Source organism: Hypanus sabinus, chromosome 12 (genome assembly GCF_030144855.1).
Source record: "Hypanus sabinus isolate sHypSab1 chromosome 12, sHypSab1.hap1, whole genome shotgun sequence".
NCBI lineage: Eukaryota > Metazoa > Chordata > Chondrichthyes > Myliobatiformes > Dasyatidae > Hypanus > Hypanus sabinus.
This window is the reverse complement of record NC_082717.1, coordinates 49,357,635-49,385,090: the sequence shown is the minus strand read 5'-3', so window position 1 is coordinate 49,385,090 and position 27,456 is coordinate 49,357,635.

Genomic DNA, 27,456 nt, shown 5'->3' with positions numbered 1-27,456 from the left:
AACCAAGACAACGTCTCTACTACCTTAGGAGTTTGTGAAGATTCAGCATGGCATCTAAAACTCTGACAAACTTCTACCAATGTTCGGTGGAGAGCATATTGACTGGCTGCATCACAGCTTGACTGATTTGGAAACATCTATGCTCTTGAATGGAAAATCCTACAGATTGTAGTCGATGTAGTCCAGTCCATTACAGGTAGAGACCTTCCCTCCATCAATCTGAAGCATTGACATTGGAAAGCAACATCAATCTTCAGGGACCTCACCACTCAGGACATGCTTTCTGCTCGCTGCTGCCACCAAGAGGAAGTTAGAGGACCCTCAGCACTCACACCACCAGTTTCAGAAATATTTATTACCCCTCAACCACCAGGCTCTTGAACCAAGGGTGAAAAATTCATTCAATTTCACTTGCCCCTTCACTGAAATGCTCCCACAACCTATGGACTCATTTCCAAGGACACTTCATCTCATGTTCTCAATATTTTTTACTTACTTATTGTTATTACTTTTATTTATTTTTTCTCAACTTATGCTGGTAAAACTTGAGGTACAGTCAAAGCACACTCCAGGTGTACACAATCACTAGGAAAGTTTGGACTACTCTAATGGTATTGTGGCTTTCTGAAGATTTATATAGATATTAATGCAATTGTATAGTACCTTTGGGATGATATAAGCTGTAGATATTACTATTGGGACAACGTCTACCCAGTTCATGTTCCAAAGTCCTTCAGTTTCCTCTTTTAATCCAGCATATGTCTGGTGTTTTTCACTTACTGATTTCTGTAAGTTATGTGTGATTGCAATGGTTATATCTATTAAATAAGTTGTTTGTGCTTGTTTATACTGTATTATTAAATCTGGACAGTTATTATGGATTGTTCTATCTCTAATAATGGATCAGTCATAATATAATTTGTGGGATTCTGACTCTAAAACTGGATCAGGCTGTACTTATAGATATGAGTTTGTAATTTAAAGGAAGATTTTGGTGTGAAATATTTGCCACTCGGTTGTGCCTGTATAAATAATCAGATTGAGTTAAACTGCTGCAGGATCCTGTAATACATTGGACTGTTTCCAGTTTTTCTTGGCATTTTATACACTTATCATCTTGAATTTGTTGGTCTTTTATTATGTATTTTAGGTTTTTTTTAGCGTTGACCACCTGGTCCTGTTTTGCCACAAGGAAACCTTTTATTTTTGGGAAGAGGTCCCCAACTCTGAGCCAGGGGTTTGATGCTTCTTTGTAGATATCTAGTCTGCTCAGATTGTAGGGATGACTTCCCTGGAGGGTCATGCTCCTCCACTGGTTATCTTTTTCTTCAATAGTGATAATGTCTTCATTTTTCTGGATTGTGCTCTCATTTACGTTTAGTGGTATATACGTCTTATCAGACTTGCATATGCTTGTGTGGAGTGTTGATTCCTGTTTCAATTGATGAATGTATATCCTAAGAAGTTTTATCTGACTGTTGTGTAGAATTTTGATGTCTGTTATTCCTCTTCCCCTTCTGTCCTAGCAGTGTTAATCTAAGCACATTCGATAATGTTTTCTGAAATTTGTCATTTCAGTTCTTATTTTTCTTTGTATTTCCATCTTCTCCTTATCATTATTTCTTCTTTCTTTTCGTATTTGCACAGTTTGTTGTCTTTTGCACACTGGTTATATGCCCAGTTGGTGCAGTCTTACTTTGATTCTATTATGGCTATTGGTTTTATTGAGTATGCCCACAAGAAAATGAATTGCAGGGTCGTTTATGGTGACATATATGTACTTGATAATAAATATACTTTGAATCTAGTAATTCTTTAAAGATTATTAATAATGCCTCCACAGTTTCTTCAGCTACCTCTTTCAGAACTCTGGTGTGTAGTCCATCTGGTCCATGTCCTTTCAGCTTCTTAAGCACATTCTCCTAAATAAGAGCAACTACATTCACATCTTCCCCTTGGCACATTCAAATTTCTGGCATACCACTAGAGTCTTCCATAGTGAAGGCTGATGCAATATATTTATTAACCCAGGCAACCTGTTCATATTCTTTACCTTCACAGTATGGTCCAGATCAATTTAGACCCAGCCCAAGAATCTCCTCATACCAAACTTTGAACCACAGATCTGTATAGAGTGTATAAATAGCCTATCTGACATTAATAAATGGGTGATTAATCCTTAATTAATGTTTCAGAGATCTAAAATCCATTTCAATGGATACAGGTCAAATTTGACCCAGAACAAAAATTTGTAGCACCTGTACAGAAGCATAAAATTTTTAAATATTTTCATTTTTGCATATTTTGGGTCAATTTAGGAAATGTCATCAAATTCCAGCTTAAAATGGTATTTAGGGTGTTTTTACTGCTGTTAAATGTCAAAACAGGTCAAATTTGACCCGAACAGTATGTAACGGTTAAGTTCATCCACCATTTCTTTGTCCCCAGTTATTACTTCTTGAACATCATTTTCTAATGCTCCAATATCCACTTTCACTTCCCTTATACTCTTCTGGTATCCTTTTGTATATTATTGGCTAGCTTGCCTTCATATTTCATCATTTTTTCACCTAATGACCTTTTTAGTCGCTTTCTGTTGGTTTCTAAAAGCATCAAAATCCTCTAACTTCCCATTAATTTTTGCTATATTATATGCTGCTTTTGCTTTTATAATGTCTATGACATCCCTTATCAGCCATGGTTGCGTCATCCTGCCTTTAGAATATTTCTTCTTCTTTGGGGTGTATTCCAAATTGCAGCCAGAAACTCCAGCCATTGCTATTCTGCTGTCACCCCTGAGAGCATACCCTTTCAATCAAATTTTTACCTCTGTAATTGTCTTTACCCCACTGTAATACTGATATGTCTGGCTTCTGCTTTGTCTTCTGAAACTGCAAGGTGCATTCTATCATATTATGGTCACTGCCTTTTGTAAAGGTTCCTTTACCTTAAGCTCCCTAATCAAATCTGGTTCATTACACAATAACCAATTCAGAATTGTCTTTCTCCTAGTGGGCTCAACCATAAGCTTCTCAAAAACGCCATCTCATAGGCATTCTACAAATTGTGTCTCGGGATCCAACACCAACCCGATTTTCCTGATATACCTGCTTATTGAAATCCCCCATGACAAACATATCATTTCCTTTTTGAAATGCATTTTCTATTGCCCCTTGCAATTTTTACCCTACATCCTGGCTACTGTTCATAGAGCTGCATAACTCCCATCAGGGTCTTTTTATCTTTGCAGTTTCTTAGCTCTACCATAAGGATTCTACATCTGCTGATTCTATGCCACCTCCTTCCAAGGATTTGATTTCATTTTTCTACCAACACAGCCACCCCACCCCCTCTGCCTACCTGCCTGTTCTTTCGATACAATATGTATCCTTGGATGTTAAGCTCCCAACTATGATCTTCTTTCAGCCACGACTCCTCAATGCCCACAACATCATACCTGCCAATCTCTAACCATATTATAAGATAATCTACCTTATTCCGAATACAGTGTGCATTCAAATAGAACATCGTCAATCTTGTATTTATCACCCTTTTCAATTTTGCTCCCATGTTACACTTCAATTCATCCTGCTGACAGCAATTTTGCCCTGTCATCTACCTGTCCTTCCTCACAGTCTCACTGCACACTGTATCTACTTGCATACTAACTACTCCAGCCCTATCACTCCAGAATGTATCCCCCCCCCCATCAAATTAGTTTAAACCCTCCCCAGCAGCTCAAGCAAACCTGCCCATGAAAATATTGATCACAAACACGAGGAAATCTGCAGATGCTGGAAATTTAATCAACACACACAAAATGCTGGTGGAATGCTACCTGACCTGCTGCGTTCCACCAGCATTTTGTGTGTGTTGCTACAATATTGATCACCTTCAGATTCAAGCGTAACCCATTCCTTTTGTACAGGTCATACATTCCCCAGAAGAGTTCCATAAATATGAAACCCGAACCCCTGCACCAATTCCTCAGCCATGCATTCACCTGCCAAATCAGCCTATTCTTTCCCTACTAGTGCTTGGTACAGAGATTACTACCCGGGAGGTCCTGCTTTTCAGCTTTCTACCCAACTCCCTGTACTCTCTCTTCAGAACCTTCTGACTTTTCCTACCTATGTTATTGCTACCTATATGTAGGATGACTCCCAGCTACTCACTCTTCCCCTGTGGACCCGATCTGAGACAACGCTGACACTGGCAGCTGGGAAGCTACATACCATCCAGCTGTTGCGTTCAATTCCACAGAATCTCCTGTCTGAATCCCCTATTGCTACTGCACCCCTTTCCTCCCCTCTCCTACTGAGTCACAGAGCCAGACTCAGTGCCAGAGACCTGACTGTTGTGGTTCTCCACTGCTCGTTTATCAACCCTCTCCCCACTCCCCAACAGTATCCAAATTGGTATACTTGTTCACATACAAGCACACACATCTTGTTCCACAGCTTGTACATTTGGCGGAGCCTCTGTTCACTCTGGACATGCTGGGATACAATTCCTTTGGCTAATGTCTGGGATTAGGCCTAACAAATGTCTTTCTACATGGTGAAACTTAGCAGTGGAAAAAAACTAGGGACAAATACTTAAGATTTGGGGAATAGATTTAGGACAGAGATGAGGAGAAAATGCTTTTTCCCAGAGAGTAGTGAATTTGTGGAGTTCTCCGCAGTTAGGGCTACCTCATTAGATATATTTAAGACAGTAAGGTTTTTGTATAGCCAGGGACAGGGAATTAAGGGCAAGTAGGTGAAGCTGAGTCCATATTCTGATCAGCCATTAACTTACTGAGTGGCAGAGCAGGTTCAACGGCCCACATAGTCTACTCCTTTCCCTATTTCTTATGTTGATATGTTCTTTCTCACTATCCTTCCCCACTTTCTCCTTCACATTAATTGTGTTTCTTATGTCTTATTTTAAAAAAGTTTCCTGCATTCAAAGGCCATCAACCTGACATATTGTAGCGGTGTGCTACACGCAGCGCTGAAATAGCGACACTGAGTCGGTAAACTGCAGTTAAAGAAGATTTTATTCGAACTTCGCAACTTCGCTTTAAAGCCTCCCTGATCCCGCCCTCCCCGGGCCCGGATGAGGTAGGAGGCACGTATTCACAGTCCCGCGCGAGCTTTTCCCTTTGTTAGTGAAGCAGACCTGACGCCTTTTTGGGACTGGCCTTTATGCCGACACGCTGGCTATTTGTGAGCCGGTTCGAGTGCGCTAGGTCGCCACAATGTTACCTTTCTTTCTTTCTTTCTGCAGATGCTGCCTGACAACTTCAGCTTTCAGTTTTATTTTATTATAATTCCAGCATTTTCAGTAATTTGCTCTTGGATGGTTTTTTTTGTTAATTACACAGCCATTCTGTCAATCTTGTCCATTTACTCATACCAAAGAAACAAAATAACTAGGTAAAATAATATTCTAGTCACAAAGGTGTAAAGGCAGCAGGGAAGAAAAAAACAGCATATTACAATCCCTTCTGCCTTTGTCAGGATTGTCACCACCCACCTACCCCTTCACATCTGATAAGGTCTGCTTTGAATTTGCTTTTTAAGAAGTAATTATTTGGAATTGAGGTATGTTATAGATGTGAATGGAACATAGGGGGAAACATGGGTCTATATGAATTCCAGAGAATGCCGTGGGTGGGACAGATCCTTTTGTAGCTGCGTGGATTCCCTGAAACACTGCAGCAGCCAAAGTGAGAGGAGTTACCAGCACTTTTACAAAGCACAGTGGTAAACAATGACATCTGCTAATTTCCTGTCAACAGTGCCAAAGAAGGGGAAAAGTTTACACTGCTCAACCTCATTTGGAAATAATCCTTCCCTCCATTTTAGGACAGAAGCAGTCCACTAAAAGCTCAAGAGCTCCATTTGAACATTGCATCAACCCATAGTGAACTGTTTGCTGGCACTTACTTTCTTCTTGTATTTTCTGGCATCCAGAGATAATTTTAACTTTCAGATCAAACCCGAGGAAATCTGCAGATGCTGGAAATTCAAGCAACACACACAAAATGCTGGTGGAACACAGCAGGCCAGGCAGCGTCTATAGGAAGAAGCACTGTCGACGTTTCAGGCCGAGACCCTTTGTCCTGACGTCTCGGCCCAAAACGTCGACAGTATTTATTCCTATAGATGCTGCCTGGCCTGCTGTGTTCCACCAGCATTTTGTGTGTGTTGGTTATAATTTTAACTTTTTCCTTTTTCCTTGAAGGTGAGAGAATGTATCATACCACAGATGATGGACCAGGCAATGGCTTTCTCTGACCACATCCCTATCGCACTCATTCTTGATATGGAAACCCTTAATTCTGGGAGAGCATAAGAGCGCTAAAATTCTTAGAGATGAAATAGGAAGTCAAAGTCATGGAGACCTCCAGCACAGAAATGGTCTCTTCAGTCCACTGATTCCAAGCCAACCATTAACGATCCCTTTACACAAATCCTAGTTTAAACATTTTTTGTTCCTACATTCTCATAAACTCTCCTTAATTAACATTTTAACAAGATCCAAACTCTGACATTCCTGTGATCCAACTCACAACAGTGCTGTGATCCTTGAACCTATGACAACTTGAGCATATGACCACTGAACCAATGGTTCTGTGGGATGCAGCTAAAGATGAAACCAAAGGCGACTCCTCCTAGTCCATCTGCGAAACAGTTAAATTCTTCCTCTTCTAATATCTCTATTTTCCTTTTGAGGGTGGCTGTGGTCCTGCCGGGGTCTTTGACTTACATTTGTACTCAAACTGCGGTCTGCACAATGGCATTTCCCTGTTCTTGGACCTCGCCAATTGGCCGCAGTTTCAATATGTCCAGGTGCGGCCTGAAGTCAGGTGTCTTCAGGGTGCAGCCTTGCATGGTGCTGTGCACATGAATCCTTGGTGGTAGCGCGAACAGAAGTGTAGCGGGAGCCAGAACATTGAAGACAGTGAGAGCGGCTGTTGGAGTCCTCTGCGCTCAGTGATCGATTGTTCTCTCTCTCCCTCTCCCTCTCTCGATGGTGAATGAGAGTTTGCTGCTGATTCTCCCGTCAGCATATTCAAAATAAAAACAACATTTCAAACTGACTGTAACATTGAAACAATGACTGCTTGTCTCCCCTTTCTTTGAGGAAGGAGCAATACCTGTCTTGCCCTTGTCAGTGAGAGAGAGAGAGCCTGTGGGATGTTGAAATGTTGGAGTGAACAGTTAGTTTTTGATCTACCATAGACCATGGTCTCTCTCTGGGGGCTTTGCTGTTGCTTGCATGGTGGTTGGTGGGAATGTTGATGCTTTATACTAGAATGTGGGGGAGGGGAGGATTGATGCTGCTTGTGCATAAGAGAGGTTTTGGGGGCTTTGGGGATCTTATTATTTTTTTTGTTATTCATTCTTTGGGGCTTTTCTTCTGTTTCAAGGATGTTTGTGGAGAGTGAGAGTTTCAGGTGGTATATTGTATACATTCTGTGATATTAAATGGAATCATTGAACTGATGAAAGGCTGACACCAACTGTACATAGGTGGTAGTGAAGAAAATCTAAAGCTCTTATATTAACATGTATTACAGGATAGTTTTTTTAAAAATGTTAACTTAAGCTTAACTATGATGAGCTCTATTTTATTTACACAGGCCTAGTTGAACTAAAACTTGAGTAGAACATCTGTCTGTTACCAAAATAGTATATGTTGATATATTTTCTATTGGAAATTTAAAACTTATCATACTCTGGCTAATCACAATTGGCAAGAGCCGAAAGTAAACTTACAGAACACAACACAGTCATTTTGTAAGAGTGAAAGAAGTACTACCAACTATCAAGATGTCCCTGATGCACAAAATGTTCTGTGTGTTCATTGTGTTCTATACTAGTTTGTTGTTTTTTATTATGATACTACATTCTTTACCACATATCTTATCAGAAACAGAAGTTCAGCCACCTTGCTCACTTCAGTTTTGCTAGTGTAATCCAAGTGATGAAAGCTGAAACAATGCAACAGGGATATGAGAACTTAGGCAGATGCCAATTCAAACACTATAATTTGTTTTATGTTCAAAAGTCAATCTTATTTATACAGTAGGTCATGACATACATCAAAGGTCTCTAGATTTCCATTTCCTCTCTTTGAATAAAAGGAATATCAAGGTGTGGTGAGCTTTTCCATAGGTAGACAGACACCATACTGGCACCCTGTCTACCATTATCACACAAAACACTGATTCATCAAAGTCTAAGTAAATTTCTTATCAATATACTACCATGAGATTAATTTTCTTGCAGACATTTACAAGAAAACAATGAAATACAATAGAATTTATGAAAATTATTTTTAAAAAGATGGAAAACAACCAAAGCGCAAAAGAAGACAATTTGTACAAATACATTTAAAAATAAATAAATAATACCGAGAACAAGTTTTAGAGTCCTTTAAAGTGAGTCCACGGGTTGTGGAACCAGTTCAGAGTTGGGATGAGTGAAATTATTCACACTGTTTCTGGAAACTGCTGGTTGAAGGGTATTAATTGTTCCAGAACCTGGTGGTGTGGGATACAAGGTTCCTGGACCTTCTTTCCAATGGAGAGAGTGAGAAGAGTGCATGGCCTGGATGGTAGGGGTCCTTGATGTAATAGCACTTATACATTGGAACTAGCGTGCAAATTCCATTACAAAGAAGAGACAGCAGTGCCCCTACTTTCTGAAAAGTCCACACAGATTATGCATGTCATCTAAAATGTTGACAGGTGCACAATGGAGAGTATCCTGATTGTTTGCATCACAGTCTGGTGTGGAAAGCACAAGCCTATGCTGAATCTATGCAAACTATAGAGAAAGTAGAGAGACGGTTATGCCTTCTTTATGATGGCACTTAATGCTGATCCCAGGACAGATCGTCTGATATGATTTATGGTTACTGATCCTAATGAAGATCTCCAGCTTCCCTGTCCTGTAAGCAATAATCAGCTCTTTGATTTTGGTGTTGTCGAGTGAGAGGTTGCTGTTATGGCAGCATTCAACCTTCCTCTTATATGCATACTTATTTCCACCTTTTATTACAGTACTCTTGGTCCTCCAACCCAAAGACTCACAGGAGCAAAGCCCTACACCTGCAGGAGTTCTTGCAACAATGAATTGGCCATATCTCAGTCTGAAGAGTTTGTCTTTGAGGATGGTTTGGAAAAGCTGGGGTGAATATGCAGTCACTCAGCCCTGGATTTGTGTCATCAGCTGTATGTGACTGGTACAGTGGGCATGGCCATTGCCAGAGACTTGGAGGACCAACTCCATTTGTTGACAGATCATCTGGAACTGACAGTTTCCTCATCATCATCTGCTGGATGTAATGTAAGCTGTTTCCTCCCCCTTTTCTATCAGGTGGCACTGTTCTCCCCAACCTGGAGATTTTGCCATGTAACAATGTTAACAGTCAGCAACCACAATAGCATTCATGATTGCAGATATGTCTCCATGTTGAAGAGAGCTCAGAATCAAAATCCAGTTTAATATCACCCACATATGTTGTGAAATTTGCAATACCTAATAATATAAAACTATACATTACAAGAAATATATACAAATAAATTAAATAAATAGTTCAAGGAAGAAAATATATAAGGTAGTATATATAGGTTCATTGTCCATTCTGAAATTTGATGGTGGATGGGAAGAGGCTGTTCCTGAAAAATTGAGTGTGTGCCTTCAGGTGCCTGTGCCTCCTCCTTGATGGTAGCAATGGGAAGAGGATATCTCCAGGGCGACAGGGGTCCTTAATGATGGATGCCATCTTTTTGAGGTGTCATCTGATGAAGGCCTCTTTAGTGTTGGGGAGGTGAGTGTTCCTGATGGAGCCAAACAGAGAGGGGGTAGACAGCAACATCCTTCTCATTGAAAAGGAAGTGATGAGAAACCATAAGATCTTAATTTCATCCTTGTCAGTCTCAGCAGTTGTTAAATTCTGGAAAATGTAATCTTAGGGAATGAAATTCTCCTGACACTCACACCAAAGTGGAGACAGTGGGAGTTATAGGTGAACCAGAGGCAAACAAATTGCTTATTCCCTCCTTTGGCCTTCATTGCTTTATATGAAATGAGAATTGAGGTTTTAAAGGATAAGTAAACTCCAATTATATCTGTACTGGGGAGACTATTGCAGTGGTTTAATCTGGCGCAAGACAAACACTGATCTGACATTAATTGTCAACCTGGCAAATACATGTTTTGAGGAGAAATATAGTGCAAGGCAGCTTTTGACATTTTTGTCTTGCTTCTACAGAATTAAGCTCTGGTGTAGATTGTATTAAATAGTCTGTGATCCAATAAGTCCAATGTTCCATTTTAATTCTTGCAATGTTGCAAATGCTAATTCCTAGTAGGTTTTGCTCAATGTCTCTTCCTATATGGAATATCAGAATCAGCATTCGTAGCCACGGTGAAAGGGACAGAAGCTACAAGCCTGTCAAGCAGACAGCTTTGTGTAGTGTGTTTGATAAGTTCAGGCACAAGGTAAAATAGCCAAAGGTGAAGATTCTTTGCTAATTTTCAGATGAAGTTGACTATCATTTCTAAATGAACTGGGGCAAGTTGAACCATGATGGAAGTGAATGACATAGTCCAAAGCTTCATTACTGATATAGGCCTGGGGTGAGGACTAGCTAAATGCTGTTTTTTTGAAATTGATTGCAAAGTGAACTTGGTGCTTGTATCAGAGAATTGCAAGTCTATGGAATCTTTATAAGTGCTTCAGAAATTACTCATTATCCATTAAAAATCAGACCTTTTAGAGGTCTTTCAAGAGGAAAGAAGCTTTTAATGCTGTTGTAGACTATCTCCCCTATTTATACCACCATTAAAAGCAGGATCTTAGCAAACATATCTACATGTCTATAATCAAGTTTATCGGATGTATTTCGGAAAGTCAGAAATGAGGCTAATAATCCAAGTAGAAAAAAATGAACTTGTCAAGCACAATCCATGGAAAGATAAAAAGAAACCTGAAACATTCAATGTTTAAATGATAAACAAAGTTAATTGGTTTCTATTTCTTTATTTCTATTTGAAAAGTATTTACCGTTGTTTTTATCTCAAACTTCCATCATCCACATTCTTTTGCTTCATGTTAAAACAAAAAGAGAACAGGCAGATCTACAATGGACACAGTCATCCCAGGGGAGAGGAGGGTAAAGAATCATATCCTCTCAAGATATTATTAGAGGTATCAGTACATCAGTTAATGTTAACAGACAACCAACATTCACATCAGCTCAGCCACGTGCAATGGCAATCTTGGGTAATAACTAGTCAAAATCAAATGCATGTCAGACAGAAAGAAAATGAAAGCAATAATATTTGAAAAACAAACTAATTTAATTATTTCCCTTTATGAATATTTCTATGTCAGCTGTGGGGGCACAGAAACATATACTGAATGAAGAATATATCTATTTTGGTTTATCATTTCCAGAATGAATATAAGACCCATATAAACAAAAACCTGGCAAATTGCTGCGTTAAAACAAGTGGGCATAACCACAATGATTTGCTTCTTCCTATTATTTTATGAAGCATTGGAATAGCTGATTCAATTTGCAATAGGATTGCTCCAATGCTTCACTGATTTTGCTATTTTTCGAGCTCGGGGCCAGATGCACTATATTTGGAGTTGGTTGCTTTTATGCTACCCTGGTTGAGTGTAAGGATGTGTTAAGGTGGGAACAAACAAAACTTGAAGGGAGCTGGACTAAAACAGATTTTCCTCTGGTGCATGGCCACAGTTTCAGTGCTGGTGGGGGTTGGTGGATGTGGTTTGATCTGTCAAATACATACCAAGTTGAATTTGCTGCACAGCTTACTTTCAAATTCCCTGTTTCTGACACACCTAGAAAGAGGTGTGTGGTGAACTACATATACCTGTCTGGACACGCCCCCTGCTGACTGCTCCTGTGGCTCCTCCCACAGACCCCTGTATAAAGGCGATCAAGGCCTGAGCCCAGCCTCTCTGTCTCCAGGATGTAGTATGGTGGTCACTCACTGTTCATTCCTTCTTCCAGTCAATAAAAGCCGATATCTCACCTTACGTCTCAGAGTGAGTTATTGATGGTGCATCAAGGTGGTACAAAAACAAACTGCTGGCAGAACTCACTGGGTCACACAGCATCTGTAGAGGTGATGCTTCAGGTCATAATCCTGCATCAGGACAGAGTGGGCAGATGATAGCCAGAAAACAAAAATGAGGAGAAGGAACGAGGAAGGGGGCTGTCAAATGACAGATAAGTATGGATATAAGTGAGGAGGAAGATGTTAAGCAGATGGAGCCAGGTGGGGCAGAGTTGGGAAACAGTGGCTGGTGGACATGCAAGGAGAGAGATGAAAAAGAGAAAATGGTGACAAGTGAAGACAGAGAGATGAGGGTGGAGGTGGAGACAGTAATTGGAAGGTGATAAGTGAAAGCAGAAAACAGAAGGATGATGGTTAAATTGAACTGATTTAAGAAAAAGTATTGTTTCTGGGTGATGGGTAGATGAAACTAAATAAGGGTGGGAAGTGAAACTAGGTGACTGGCAGGGATGGGGAGGGAGTTGCAGAAATCAAGACAAAGCAACATAGAGAGAGTGGTTGACCTGGAACTGGAAAATTCAAGGTTGGAGACTAATCTGAGATGCTGTTCTTCTCGTTTGCCTCAAGTCAAACTAGAAAAGATCGAAGTGAGAAGATGGGCAAGTCAATGTTGGGCTGGGAAGGGGAAGTTACATGGCTTACAAGAGGGAGCTTGAAAGGGCTACTGAGGTCAGAGGTAGGTGTTCTGCACAATGATTGTCTAGTCTATGCTACATCTCACAAATGTGGTGGAGGCCACATCGAGAACATCAAATGAAGGAGATAAAGTTGGAGGAAGTGGATCTTTGTCTGAACAGGAAAGGTTTTTATGTCCCTGGTTCATGGTGAAGGAGGTGGTGCACTTTCTGCAGTTGTAAGGAAAAGTGCAAGGAGTCAGGGAGACAGGGATGAATGACCCAGGGAATGATCCTTGTCTAAAATGGAAATGCATGAGGAGAGGAAGATGTGTCTGTTGGTGGGACCCCACTGCCGATGGCAGAAATGACAAGAGACAATATTGGAAGCTAGTTGGATGGACAGTACTTAATTCTGTACATTCCAATTTCTCACGTTTTGCACTCTGCATCTGGTGACGTTCACTTCTGAAAATTTGTGGTTGGAAGGCAAACCTTGTATTGCGATGAAGTTTGTCCATTATCAGAATCAGAGTGAATGTCCCATGACTGAAATCTTACAATCAAGATCCCTGCCTTAATAGTTAGAAGAAAAAAAAATTCACAGCATATTTTGTATTCGGTTGTGAAAAACGTGACAGTCATAAATAAAATGCTTTGGGCTTTTAAAGTGTTTCAAAAGCTTTTTTAAAATAAAACATCTACCAATCATCAACTGTGTCATGGCTAGTCATGGTTATTTACTCAAGCCTACTTGGGCACCAATTTAATAAGGGCAAATTAGGAAAAATACCTGGCTTAGTACAAAACTCTTCACAACATGCAAGGTTTACAGTAGACAAAAACCCCCAAAAGGAATTTGGCTTGAAGTTAATGCTTTCTCTGCCATTGTGATCTTAGGTAAGGAAGTTTGCTACAAGGTTTCTACCTTCCCTGCCATGGATATTTCACCATGTACAATTTCCTTACCCGTCATCATGCTACAAGAGTAAGTAAAAATTATTTGTTAAATAAGGCTTCTACTTAAATTACTCAACATATATCTTCATTCAGTCAAATATTGGTGAAATATTTAGCAAGTGCCTGAATATTTCATGAAAAAATATAAATTTATCTCTGCTTAAATTAACCCTTTGTGTGTGCTGAGATTGCTAATCTCATTTGGGAATTAGCTGGGTATAGTTAGAATCTGATTAGATGATTACAGTTAAAATCACTACCCAGTGGTAAAGAAAAATCAAGGAATGCCTCAAAATACCTGGTGTGTATCCATGTATAATTGCTTAGCTTATCGAAATTGAATGACTTATTTCTACATTACAATCATGAATTCATATATTATAAAGTATGTTACTGACTGAAATTCTCTTTGGGATATCCTATGCTTGAGAGAGTTGACATATAAATGAAAGTTCTTTAATATTATTTCTGGCAGCTGCAAGTTCATACAACAGCAAATGGCAGAAATTTCAGAAAAAGAAAAAGATTAAAAACTAACAAAATGTCTTACCGCCATACACATGGCAGGATCATCTTCCTTAGGGGAAAGGCGCTCCAGCTGGTCATTTACATAATGCTTGGCTGTAGCTATGACATATTTATTCCTTCGAATGTTAAGCCTTACCCCACCCTAAATATTCTGACACACTTTTCTTCAGCCTCTGACATTTTCCATGAAAAACAAAACCTTTCATTGCTAATAGCAGGATATATTCCAGCACAAAATATAATGGTGGGAAAACTGATATTCATTGTGATTTTCCTCAATTTGCCAAGATAATTTATATCATACAAAAAATATCCAAGGTAGAGTTTCATCTTGTGAGAAGACAAATTTTTTGAATGTTTCTACATGCAGCCAGAAACATTCCTTTGAAATACATCTGCAATGATTACAAATATGGGTGTAAATAAAATCTTCCAAGTTCATCTTGCACAGAGCATCATTCACATATATATGTTCATATGTAAAACATCGCAGTTCAAAACTGTGTAACTAATTTTCAGTTTCAGAGACTTGACACATTCAAAATTGTTAGAATGTCTCATCTTTGGAACAAGAAGAAATCAAAAAGACTAACAAGTAGTTCAAAGAAATTAACATAGTCTATTTCTTTCTGCATAACAGCATAGGGCCATACTAACAACATACACAAAATGCTGGTGGAACACAGCAGGCCAGGCAGCATCTGTAGGAGAAGGACTGTCGACATTTCGGGCCGAGACCCTTCGTTGGGACTAACTGCCATACTATCAGAGTTTGCCAGTAAAAATCTTTAGGAGTACACTTCAAATTTCATGGTTAGATCAAATTCCCAAAAAGCTGCTTATAAACGTAATTATCATATCTTAAATTAGATACACTAAGATCAAGGAGTGATGTGCATACAATGCACAGAACTAATGTTTTTTGACAGAGTGAAATAATATCTACAGCAAATATACATGATCACAGTTTAACAGTACATTTAAGTCTAATTTTCAATTACTTGTAGTTGCATTTTTGTTTTGGCACCAAGCTTACAGGAAGTTAAAATGAGAGAAAATGCTGTATATAGGTAAAAACTGAGGATTATTTGGACCAGATAGTGAAAATTGAAATAGAATAGGCTTAATGTTAATAATACTAGATAGCTTGAAAATCATAATTGCTAAATAGCTTTCCCTGCTATTGGCTGAACGTACTGTTTGCATAATATGTAGGCAGCATGCTGACAAAGGAAGCCACATGGCCAACAAAATGCAATTGAGTGGATTAGAAGAGTGTAGAATCAATATTTCTATTGTTTGGACATCTCTGGAGATGACCTGTATGGCCTGCTTCATGTTGTGTAACCTCCTTATCATAAGGATAAGCCTCTTGCCATTATCTAAATGCCGAGAAACTGAGAAGGCATTGATAACACTAGATAGTTTATGGAGAACTCAGTTCATTAAACCCAAACCCCAAATCCCCATTTACCAGCCACTACTCACTTGTATTGATAATTGCCAAATTTCAAGTATAAAAGGAAGCACAAAATAAACATAGTAAACCATAAAGTCATAAGCTTCACTTTTGTCAAAGTCCAGATTACAAGAGGAATATTACAAGTTGGATACATTAAGAAGAATATCTTGGAGGCAATGGGACAGATTTACATAAATAATGCTTGAATTCTTAAAGAGCTAAATTACAAGGGATTATACTTGCAGGGATTTAGAATACTGAACAATTGTATAAAATTGATTTCTTCCAATATATTTCTAAGAATTACTAAAGTAGATAGACAAATAAAATTTCTACTGGCAGGGAGTCAAGGATCACAAGGCAGTGGATCATTTAGTTGATTAGAGCCGTCTTTCAGAAATATTCAACATGAAGAAAATACTAGAAATTTTGAACGTGCGTCTGCAAATAAGTTGGTGTTCACTGAATGTTAATTTTACACTCTAGATTAATATATTTTTGTTTAAGCAAGCTTAAGGACATGGCAAAAAATCAGGCTTATGAATCACATATCAACCATGATTCTGTATGGTTTATTATAAAGGCCATATTTGCTTTTGAAGTGCTGATCACAGCTGGAGTTGTGCTTTAATTGCTGGTGACTTTAACATGCAAACCTAAAATAACCATGCCTAGATTCCACCAACATGTTGGTTTTGCTACCAAAGGTGAAAATGCACTAGACCTGGTTTATAGTAACATACCAGGTGCCTAAAGCAGTTCCTGAACTTCACACTAGGGTCTCTGATCACTTAACTGTTAAGTTAATTCCAGCATGCATATCACAGATCAAAAAGGCCAAATCAGCTGGTGGTGAAAACCTGGCCCAAGGGGGCAATCTCAGCTTTGCGGGACTGCTTTGAAAAACTCAAACTTGGAGAATCCTCAGGCAGGCTGCCACCTATGGTAACTACATTAATATTGATCCTGTAACCAGCTACATATGGAAGTGTACTGAGGGTGTTACCAACACAAAACACACCCAACTGAGGGCAAATCAGAAGCCATGGCTTATTGCAGAGGTCCGCTCATGACTGAGAGATCGGGATACTACCTTTAGATTGGGGGATGTGACAGCTCTCAGGGAAGCAAGAACTGCGCTTTCCTGCTCCATCAGGAAGGCAAAATGGGAGCACTCTCAGAGAATATACTGCTACGTTGCTGATTTCAGGGACATAAGGCACATGTGACAGGGAATTTAGAGGATTATAGACTACAAGGCTACCCTGCATAACACTTACCAGGATGCTTGACTCTCCAATAGGCTAAGTGGTCCAGTCAATTCAGTCAATGATCCAGTCGGTCCAGTCTACCCGACAGGAGTTCGTGTTGGGGCCACTTCTTTTTACGTTGTATATCAATGATTCAGATTATGGAATAGATGACTTTGTGGCTAAGTTTGCTGATGATACAAAGATAGGTGGAGGGGCCGGTAGTGCTAAGGAAACAGAGAGTCTGAAGAGAGACTTGGATAGATTGGAGGAATGGGCAAAGAAGTGGCAAATGAATTACAATGTCAGAAATTGTACGGTCATGCACTTTGGTAGAAGAAATAAACAGGCAGACTATTATTTAAATGGGGAAAGAATTCAAAGGTCTGAAATGCAACGGGACTTGGGAGTCCTCATGCAGGATACCCTTAAGGTTAACCTCCAGGTTGAGTCGGTGAAGAAGGTGAATGCAATGTTGGCATTCATTTCTAGAGGAATAGAGTACAGGAGTAGGGGTGAGATGTTGAGGCTCTATAAGGCACTGGTAAGACCTCACTGGGAATACTGTGTGTAGTTCTGGGCTCTGTATTTAAGAAATGATGTGCTGACTTTAGAGAGGTTTCAAAGATTGACTAGAATGATTCTGGGAATGAGAGAGTTAACATATGAGGAACGTTTGACTGCTCTTGGACTGTACTCCTTGGAGTTTAGAAGAATGAGCGGGAATCTCATAGGAACATTTTGAATGTTGAAAGGCACGGACAGAGTGGATGTGGCAAAGTTGTTTCCCATGGTGGGGGAGTCTAGTACAAAAGGACATGACTAGAGGATTGCAGGGCACCCATTCAGAACAGAGATGCAAAAATTTTTTTTCAGCCAGAGGGTGGTGACTCTATGGAATTTGTTGCCACGGGTGGCAGTGGAGAACAAGTCATTGGGTGTATTTAAGGCAGAGATTGGTAGGTATCTGAGTAGTCAGGGCATCAGAGGTTATGTTGAGAAGGCTGGGGAATGGGACTAGAGGGGAGATTGGATCAGCTCATGATGAAATAGCAGAGTAGACTCGATGGGCCGAATGGCTGACTTCTGCTCCTTTGCCTTTGTCTTATGGTCTTAATTGGCCAGACTGGCTGAAATGGAGGTGAGGAAGCCCCTGGCCAGAGTCAACTCGAGCAAGGTTGTGCGGCCTGAAAATAGATCAGGTCGGGTTCTGGAAGACTGTGAAGCCCAGCTAACTGAGGCGCTGATGGATATACTTAATGTCTGGCTGGAACAGTTCACTGTTCCCTCAAAGAAGGTAACAATAACCTGACTAAGTGACTATCATACTAAATGGCATTAACATCTACCATTATGAAATGCTTTGAGCTGCTGGTTATGAAGCCCCTTTCCCTGGGCTACATTGAACGCTTTCCAGTTCGCTCATTGCTCAAATTTATCTACTGCCGTAGCCTCTGCCCTCCACCCTGACCTGTATACCTGAAAAGTAGGGTCTCATATGCCAGGTTGCTGCTTATAGACTTCAGTTTGGCGTTTATCACCATCATGCAATCGATGTCGGGGAGTGAGTAAAAAGAGCTAGCTTTTAATCAGGACGGCGATCAAGAATTTAAAGGCTGAACTTTGCAGCAGTTTCTCTGAGTTGAAGAGATACCTAGCAACAGGAGGCAGTGCATAAAAAGAGGCACTTTTCAGTCAGGTCCACGTTCAAGATTTAGTAAACAGAGCTTTGTGGCAGTTTTCTCTGAGTTGGACAATTGATGTCAGGGAATGCGTAAAAACAGCTAGTTTTCAATTAGGATGTTGATCAAGATTTTAAAGGTGAGCTTCACGGCAGTTGAGGAATGATCTACCAGTAAGAGTGGGTCATTCGAAAGGGCCGATAACAATCGCAGTGGTACAAGGGGAGCAGCCATTCTTTCTGTGGACATACTTGTGAGTGTGCCAGTGATTAGCGTGGCTTTGGCTCATCAGGCTTAGGCAAGATCATGCTTGGACAAGGTGAAGTATTTGGCAAGTTTCTCTCTCTCTCTGTCCCTGTTTGTTCATTCCTCAACTGTTAGGGCAGGGTAACTCAGTGAGAATGGCTCCAGGGCCAGTGTTTTGTACTGTGTGTGGGATGTGGGAAGTCTGGAGGACCGCCAGTCTCCCGGATAAACACATCTGCACCAGGTGCAACAAGCTGCAGCTCCTGGCAGAACGTATTAAGGAACTGGAGCAGCAGCTCGATGACCTTCAGCTCATGCAGGAGAATAAGGAGGTAATAGACAAAAGCCACAGGGAGGTAGTCACCCCTGGGTTGCAGAGCAGAGGTAACTGTGTGACTGTCAGGGGGAGGAGAGGAGATGTACAGCCGGTGCAGAGTACACCTGTGGCCATCTCCTTCAATAATAAGCATACAACCTTAGATACTATTGAGGGGGACAACCTACCGGGGGAACCACAGTGACCAGGCCTCTCCACTGAGCCTGGTGCTGTGGTTCAGAGGAGCAGAGAGGTGAAGAGGACTGCAGTGTTGATAGAAAATTCCCTAGTCAGAGAAAAAGAGACAAGGTTCTGTGGGCCTGATAGAGACACCCAGATGGCATGTTGCCTCCCTGGTGCCAGGATCAGGGATGTCTCCGATTGGGTCCATGACATTCTCAATGGTGAGGGGGAGCAGCCAGAAGTCTTGGTAAATGTTGGCACCGATGACATAGGTAGACAAGGTGAGGAGTTCTTAGAGAGATCTTAGGGAACTATTAGAAAGCTGAGAAACAGGACTTCCAGGGTAGTCATCTCTGGATTGCTCCCTGTGCCACATGCCAGTGAGGGAAGGAAAACGATGATTGGTAGGTGATGAACTGGTACAGGCGCAGGGGTTCAGACTTATTGATCATTGGGATCTCTTCCAGGGATGGTACGGCCGTACAAAAAGGATGGGTTAAACCTGAAACCAAGGAGGTCCAATATCCTTGTGGGCAGGTTGGCTAGAGATGTTCAGAAAGGTTTAAACTAGTTTGGCAGGGGAATGAGAACAGGAATGATAGTGTTGAATATGAGGAAGCTGGTTTACAAACAGTGCCAATTTGTAGTGAGGAGAGGGTGCAGTCAACAGAACGAGCTGCAATGTAAAAGGCAGACAGAATCGAAAATGGTGAATACGGGACTCAAGGTGTTATATTTAAGTGTGCACTGTATACAGAATAAGGTTGATAAACTTGTACCACAGTTACAGATTGGCATGTATGATAGTGTAGGCATCTCTGAGTCATGGCTGAAAGAAGATTATAGCTGGGAGCTTAATGTCCAATGATACACGTTGCATCAAAATGGCTGGCAGGAAGGCAAATGGAGCTGCATTACTCCGTTGGTAAAAAATGAAATCAAATTATTAGAAAGAGATGACCTGGGGAGACTTCCGGTGGCTGTCATGGAGTAGGTTGCAGTAGCTACGTGCTCCGAAATTATTCGCTTACTTTGCTGTTTAAACCTATCTCGATGAGAGTACCATGAGTAGAAAACACTCTAAAAAAGAGGTTACTTTAGAGACTTTGACTGAAATGTTTCAACAAGTGTCAAAGAGACTCGAAAAATTGGATAAACTGGATGACTTGGAATCCAAGTTTGACTTGTTACAGAATTCCTTCGACCTGGTTAAATCTGAACTGAAAACGCTTAATTGGAAACTTGGAAGTATACAGCAGACTGTGAATGACCATGAAATTCGTATTAAGCTACACGAAGAATCTCTGCCGGTGTTGCTGAAGGATATCAAAGGTTTCAAGAAAATTTCTAAGGAACAACTTAAAAAATACGACACGTTACTAAAGAAACTTACAGATTTGGAGACCAGGAACCGAAGGTGCAATATCAGAATTCTTGGGCTTCCTGAAAAACTGGAGGGTAATCAACCTATCGATTTTTGTGCTCAAATGCTGAAAGGTTTATTCCCTGATATATTATCGAAAGAGATGACATAGGGTCAGAAGATGTTGAATCATTGTGGATAGAATAAAGGAACTGCAAGGCTAAAAAGACCCTAATGGGAGTTGTTTACAGATCCCAAACAGTAGTAAGGATGTGGTCAACAAGTTGCAATGGGAAAAAGAAAATTCATGCCAAAAGGGCAATGTTACAATAGTCATGGGGGATTACAATATGCAGGTAGATTGGGAAAATCAGGTTGGTGCTGAATTCCAAGAGGGGGAATTTCTAGAATGCCTATGAGATGGCTTTTTAGAGCAGCTCGTGGTTGAGCCCACTAGGGAATCAGCTATTCTGGATTTGGTGTTGTGCACTGAACCAGAATTGATTAGAGAGTTTAAGGTTAAAAAAAACCCTAAGGGGCAAGTGATCATAATATGATCAAGTTAAATTAAAGTTATAGTCATCAGGCCAGTGCTTATGCCGGCTTCCATGGCATGAGGCAACTGAGAGTACGAGACTATCCCTGGATAGGACGCCTGTCTATCGCGAAGTTAACCCCCAGCATTTTGCCAGCACCCATTTTCAGCTGGGTGGATTGCAGCAATGTGTGGTTAAGTGCCTTACTCAAGTACACAACACCCCGCCTCGGCTGGCGCTCGAACACACGACCTTCAGATCGCTAGTCGAACGCCTTAACCACTTGGCGACCCACCACAATGTGATCAATGAAATTTGAGAAGGAGAAGTTGAAGTCAGATGTATCATTATTACAGTGGAGTAAAGGGAATTACAGAGGCATGAGAGAGGAGTAATCCAGAATGGGCTGGAAAAGAACACTGGCAGGGATGATGGCAGAGCAGCGATGGCTGGAATTTCTGGAAGCAATTCAGAAAGCACAGGATATATATATCCAAAGAGGAAGAAGTATTCTAAAGGTAAGATGACATAATCGTGGCTAATGAGAAGTCAAAGCCAACATAAAATCCAAAGAGATGGCATTTAATAAAGCAAAAATTAGTGGGAAGTTAGAAGATTGGGAAGCTTTTAAAAACCAACAGAAGGCAACTAGAGAAGCCATTAAAAATGTAAAGATGGAATTCAAAAGCTATCTAGCTAATAATAATAAAGAGGATAATAAAAGCTTTTTCAGATACATAAAGTATAAAAGAGAGGTGAGAGTGGATATCGAACAACTGGAAAACACTGGTGGAGAGGTAATAATCGGGACGGGCATGGTATTCAAGAAGGTGACACAGTGAAAAGTCTGCTTTGCTGAGCTCAGCACCTCAATACTGATAACTGCATAGAAACCTATCAGTTTCAACATTTTTAAAAAATGCTCAAATGTCGGATTAAATGAAATGAACATTGTTGAGTATGTTATTTGAGCTGCTTCAACACCATGCCATCGAAAGGTACTAAAAAGGCGGTCAAGATGAGCTGCTCAGAGCGCTCGCCCAGGGCTGGGAGGCTCGCTGCTGCTAGCTATGCTAACACGTTGGACCCTACTTTTCGTCAAGTACTTCAGGAAGTTACGGAGAACATATCCAGAATGATGGACGAGAAGCTGGGTCTGCTGTCTCTAACACTCCAGAGCCACACATTGGAGCTTAAAAATCTTGATACAAGAACATCCAAGGCAGAGGGCAAAGTTTCCACGATAGAAACTGATCAGGCCCAAAACTGCATCCGGGAGCTAGAAAAGTAAGTTCAAAGCCTGTCTGACCACATCAATGATCTAGGGAACAGAGGTAGGAGAAAGAATATACGAATCATCAGTCTACCTGAAGGTACAGAAGGCAGCCAACCAGTTAAGTCTTTTGAGGACTGGCTCCCTAATTTCCTTGATTTGGAAACCAAGGCTGGATGCATTAAAATGGAAAGAGCTCACCGCACGCTGGCACCAAAACCTTGCCCAGGCCAACGCCCTCGACCTGTCCTCGTGTGGTTCCATAGTTTCGGTAATAAGCAAGGAGTGATGGAGGCTTTGAGGTGCTGTGGGACTGATGCCCAGGCTTTAATATATGAGGGATCTAGGCTTATGTTTTTTCAAGACTTTTCAGCAGCCATTATTTCAGAAGCACAAGGAATTCGACCAGGTAAAGAAGTGGCTGAAAGAATTCGGAATCCAGTACTTTATGCTATACCCAGTGGCGCTGAAATTCACCTACAACGGGACCACCAAGATATTTGATTCTCCTGGCAAAGCTAAAACTTTTGTAAACACGTTGGGCTAAAGAATGTATACAGTATAGTGTGTAGCCCTGTTTATGGAGGATAACAAGCTCAATGGTTGCTTTATTTTACCTTTTCATTACTCGACAGCAAGATATCTTACAGGATTGGTAACATATTTGTTTTGATTAATACAGTTTCATTATTTGTTTAAATTAGCAGTGCTGCTCCAGCCTGACAGAGTTTAAACATGACGGTAACAAATCAGTGGATAAATTATGCCCTGTTTTCATTTCATTTTTGACCATGTTAGATTCCACGTTGGCAGTGGGGCAGAATTTGAGGTGCTAGAGGGTTCAGATATCCCCTTTAAGTGTGGGGTAAGTCCTGTTGTTCAGCGCTGTTGGCACTTTGTTTTTGTGAGTGTTTTTTTATTTACTTATTGCTGATCAGCTGATCTTAAGACCATTTTCTTTTCCTGCAGAGTCACATGATTGTTATAAAGGGTTATGAAACAGAAATTGTGCACTTGGAACATTAAGGGGAGTCATTCACCAATCAAGAGAAAGAAAATCCTACTAAACCTGAAAAAGTAAAGGATGGATATAGCCTTATTGTAAGAGACATATTTAAATGATAAAGAATATCTATGACAGCAACAGAGAGGATTTGATCAAGTCTATTTTTCATCTTTTAATACCAGGAGTAGGGGGGTGGCCATTTTAATTAGGAAGAACTTACCTTTTAAGTTATTAGACTGCATTAAGGATAAGTATGGGAGATTTGTTATTGTTAAGGCTTCATTCTATGGAGAGGAATATGGTATTCTCAATGTTTACTGCCCTCCAGCTCATCCTCTCAAATTTCTAACAGGTGCTTTTTCCAAACTTACAAGCTTTTCACTACAAAACATTATAGTAGGTGGGGATTTTAATTGTCTCATGGACCCATTGATGGACAGAGTGCCTAGTGGTCCCCCATTGCTCTCCTCACAGTCTAACAAATCATGGGCTTATGTGAAAAACTAGGACTTGTGGATGTCTGGAAGTTGTTACATCTCTTAGACAAAGACTTCACATTTTTTCTAATCCACACAAGTGTTACACCAGAATAGACTTTTTCTAACCCCCAAAATGCTCCTAGATTTAGTTGTATCCTGCACAATTGGAAATATCACTATTTCTGAACATGCAGCAGTATATTTAAATAATAAGCCCAAAGATAATTCAGCACGATCTAGGCATTGGAGGCTGAATCCTTTTATTTTAAAAGATAATAAATTTATAGACTACTTTACTTCCAAATTCAAAACTTTCCTATCTATTAATTCCAAATCAGCTAGTAGTCCATCGATGCTCTGGAAAACCACTAAGGCCTATGCAAGGGGATTAATCATCTCCTACTCTGCTAGTAAGAAGCAACAAGCTGCGGAACAGCAGCGCCTAGTGGAAGCAAGGATTGCGGCAGCTGAAACGATCATATTAATAAGCCTTCTGCAGCCAAGTTTCAGAATATCACAGCCCTACACTCTTTACGTACACAAATAGCCAAAAGAAAATTGACATTTGCTAAACAACAATTGTTTGAACATGGTGAAAAACCAGGTAGGTATTTGGCTTATTTAGCTAGAAAGAAAAATGCCTCTCAGACTATTGCTTCAATTAGGGATGAGACAGGAGCCCTCACTAGTAATTCTAAAATAATTAACGTTGTCTTTAAGAATTTTTATTCTGAACTGTAACAATCTGAGCAATGTAGTGATGGACAATCTGGGATGGAGTCCTTTTTCAGGAATTTAGATCTCCTAGGCATTTCTTCTGAACAAGAGTCCCTCCTCAACGCTCTGTTATCTATACATGAGATACAGGAAGCTGTGAGACAGCTCCAAAGTGGGAAGGCCTCCAGTCCTGATGGACTCACTAATGAATTCTATAAAGAGTTCACAGGGTTATTATCAGAGCCTATGCTAAACATGTTCAATCACGCATTCAATTGTGGTCTCCTTCCACCATCATTGAGAGAAGCTAATATCTCCCTAATTCTTAAGAAAGGAAAGAGCCCTGAAGATTGTGCCTCCTACAGGCCTATTTCATTGTTAGATGTTGGCCTTAAAATCCTATCTAAAACCTTAGCCTTGCAATTAGAAGCTGTGTTACCTTTTATCATTAGAGAGGATCAAACGAGTTTTGTAAAAGGACATATATCATCTCACAATATCAGAAGATTACTTAATGTGATTCAGGCATGTCAGCAACGGGCAGTGGATGGCTTGGTGGTTTCCTTAAATGCAGAAAAGGCCTTTGATCGTGTCGAATGGCCGTATCTATTTTTCACTTCAGAATGATTTGGTTTGGACAATAATTTTATTAAGTGCATTAAGGTACTTTATAATGACCCTTTGGATGTGATTCTCACTAATGGGATTAGATTGGATAATTTTAGTATTCTGAGGGGCAGCCATCAGGGGGGCCCTTTATCACCACTACTTTTCACACCAGAGATCGAACCACCAGAGAGAATAGCTGAGGCTATTCGGCGAGACCCCAAAATATCTGCTCCTGACATAGGACTAAAGTCACATAAAATTACATTGTATGTGGATGAAGTTCTAATTTTCTTATCAAACCCTGTTATATCAGTGCATCACCTTATACAATGCATCAATTCATTTAGTGCCTTTTCAGGTTATACAATCAAATTCACTGAATCAGAGGCTATGCCTCTGGGGAATCTGCAGCAGGTACCTGACACTCAGGGTGTTTTCCCCTTTAAATGGTCACAGACAGGTTTTGTTTACTTGGGCAGATTTATCACACCTGCATAAGATCAATTGTTCAAAGCTAACTTTACACAGTTATTTCACAAAATCAAACAGGATCTTCAGTGATAGAGCACACTTCCCATTTCTTGGCTTAACGGAATATCTTTGCTCAAAGTGAGCATTCTTCCTCGTTTGCTCTACCAATACAAATGATTCCAGTCATTTTTACCCATCAAATACCTAAACAAATAAATGGCTGGTTTGTTTCTTTCATCTGGAACAAAAAAAACCCTGTATTAAAATGTCTAAGTTACAGCTTCCCAGGAGTCTAGGGGGTCTGGATTTTCCAGACATCAAAAAATATCAATTAAGTTCCTTTTTATCTTATGTGGTTGACTGGGTTTGCAGGGACCCCTCCTCAATTTGGCCAGACATTGAAGCTTCACAAGCAAAATGCCCTCTTATTAATTTGCTTTTCCTCAATAAGATGAAACTGTTTAAGGAATATTGTCACAATCCAATAATAATTAAAACAATCAGGGCTTGGAAGGCGGTGCGACAATTTGAGGGCAACATCGCAAAAATATCACCTTTCACTTCAATAACTGGCAGTCCAGATTTTCAGGCTGGCGTAATGGATTCTGGATTTAAACTTTGTATTTTAAAGGGTATTTTCCATCTAGGAGATTTGTTTCATGAAGGAACGATGATGTCTTTTAGTCAAATAGTACAGAAATTTAACATAGCCTGCAAGGATCTTTTTCACTTCTTTCAGGTAATTACATACACAAAAAAACATCATTGTTAACTGATTTCTATAGTTCTGACATAGAAGAGAGGGTGTTTTGTTTTAAGGGTGAAGTCTCCATTAGTACTTTTTACAGCATCCTGAAGAAATGTTCTCGTGGAAGGGTCTGGAGGAAGAGCTGGGAGTAGAAATTACAGCTGAAACGTGGGAAGACATCTGTGATAATGCAAAGAAGATTTCAGTTTGTAATAGAACTAAAGCATTGCAACTCAAATTTCTGCATAGAGCCCATTTGACTCCAGATCGTCTCTTGAAATTTAAGATGGAAGTTTCTCCAATGTGTTCTAAATGTAAAGTAGATACTGGAACTTTCACCCACTGTTTTTTGGACTTGTCCCAAACTTCTGGCATACTGGAGTGATACTTTGGGTGAAATGAAAAAGATTCTGAAGATGGAGCTTGAACTGGACCCAGTGTCTTTTCTCTTAGGCTTACCCAGCAGTTGTATTATTAATGCACATCAGAGTAAACTTCTTAACATCCTGACTTTATGTGCAAGGAAGAATATTTTACTATGTTGGATATTTGATAAGTCCCCTTGACTTTTTGTTTGGCGTAAATTAATCATGGACTACATTCCTTTGGACCTTTTGACATGTATGGTACACTCAAAAACAAATAGTTTTCATAAAACATGGCGACCTTTTCTGCAGTATATAGATGTAAACCTGTCTGCTATACTAATAAGGGCTTTTGTATAGGATGTTGTAGTGATGTCTGTATTTTGATGGAAATGTTCTGATACCTGATATCTGTGAGGGGAAGAAATATAAATGTAAGTGTATCTGGAAATTGAAAGTTTTGTTATGCTGAGCAAAATAAACAAATATTTTTTTTAAATTAATAATGATTGGGACAGGGAAATGGTGGATGAAC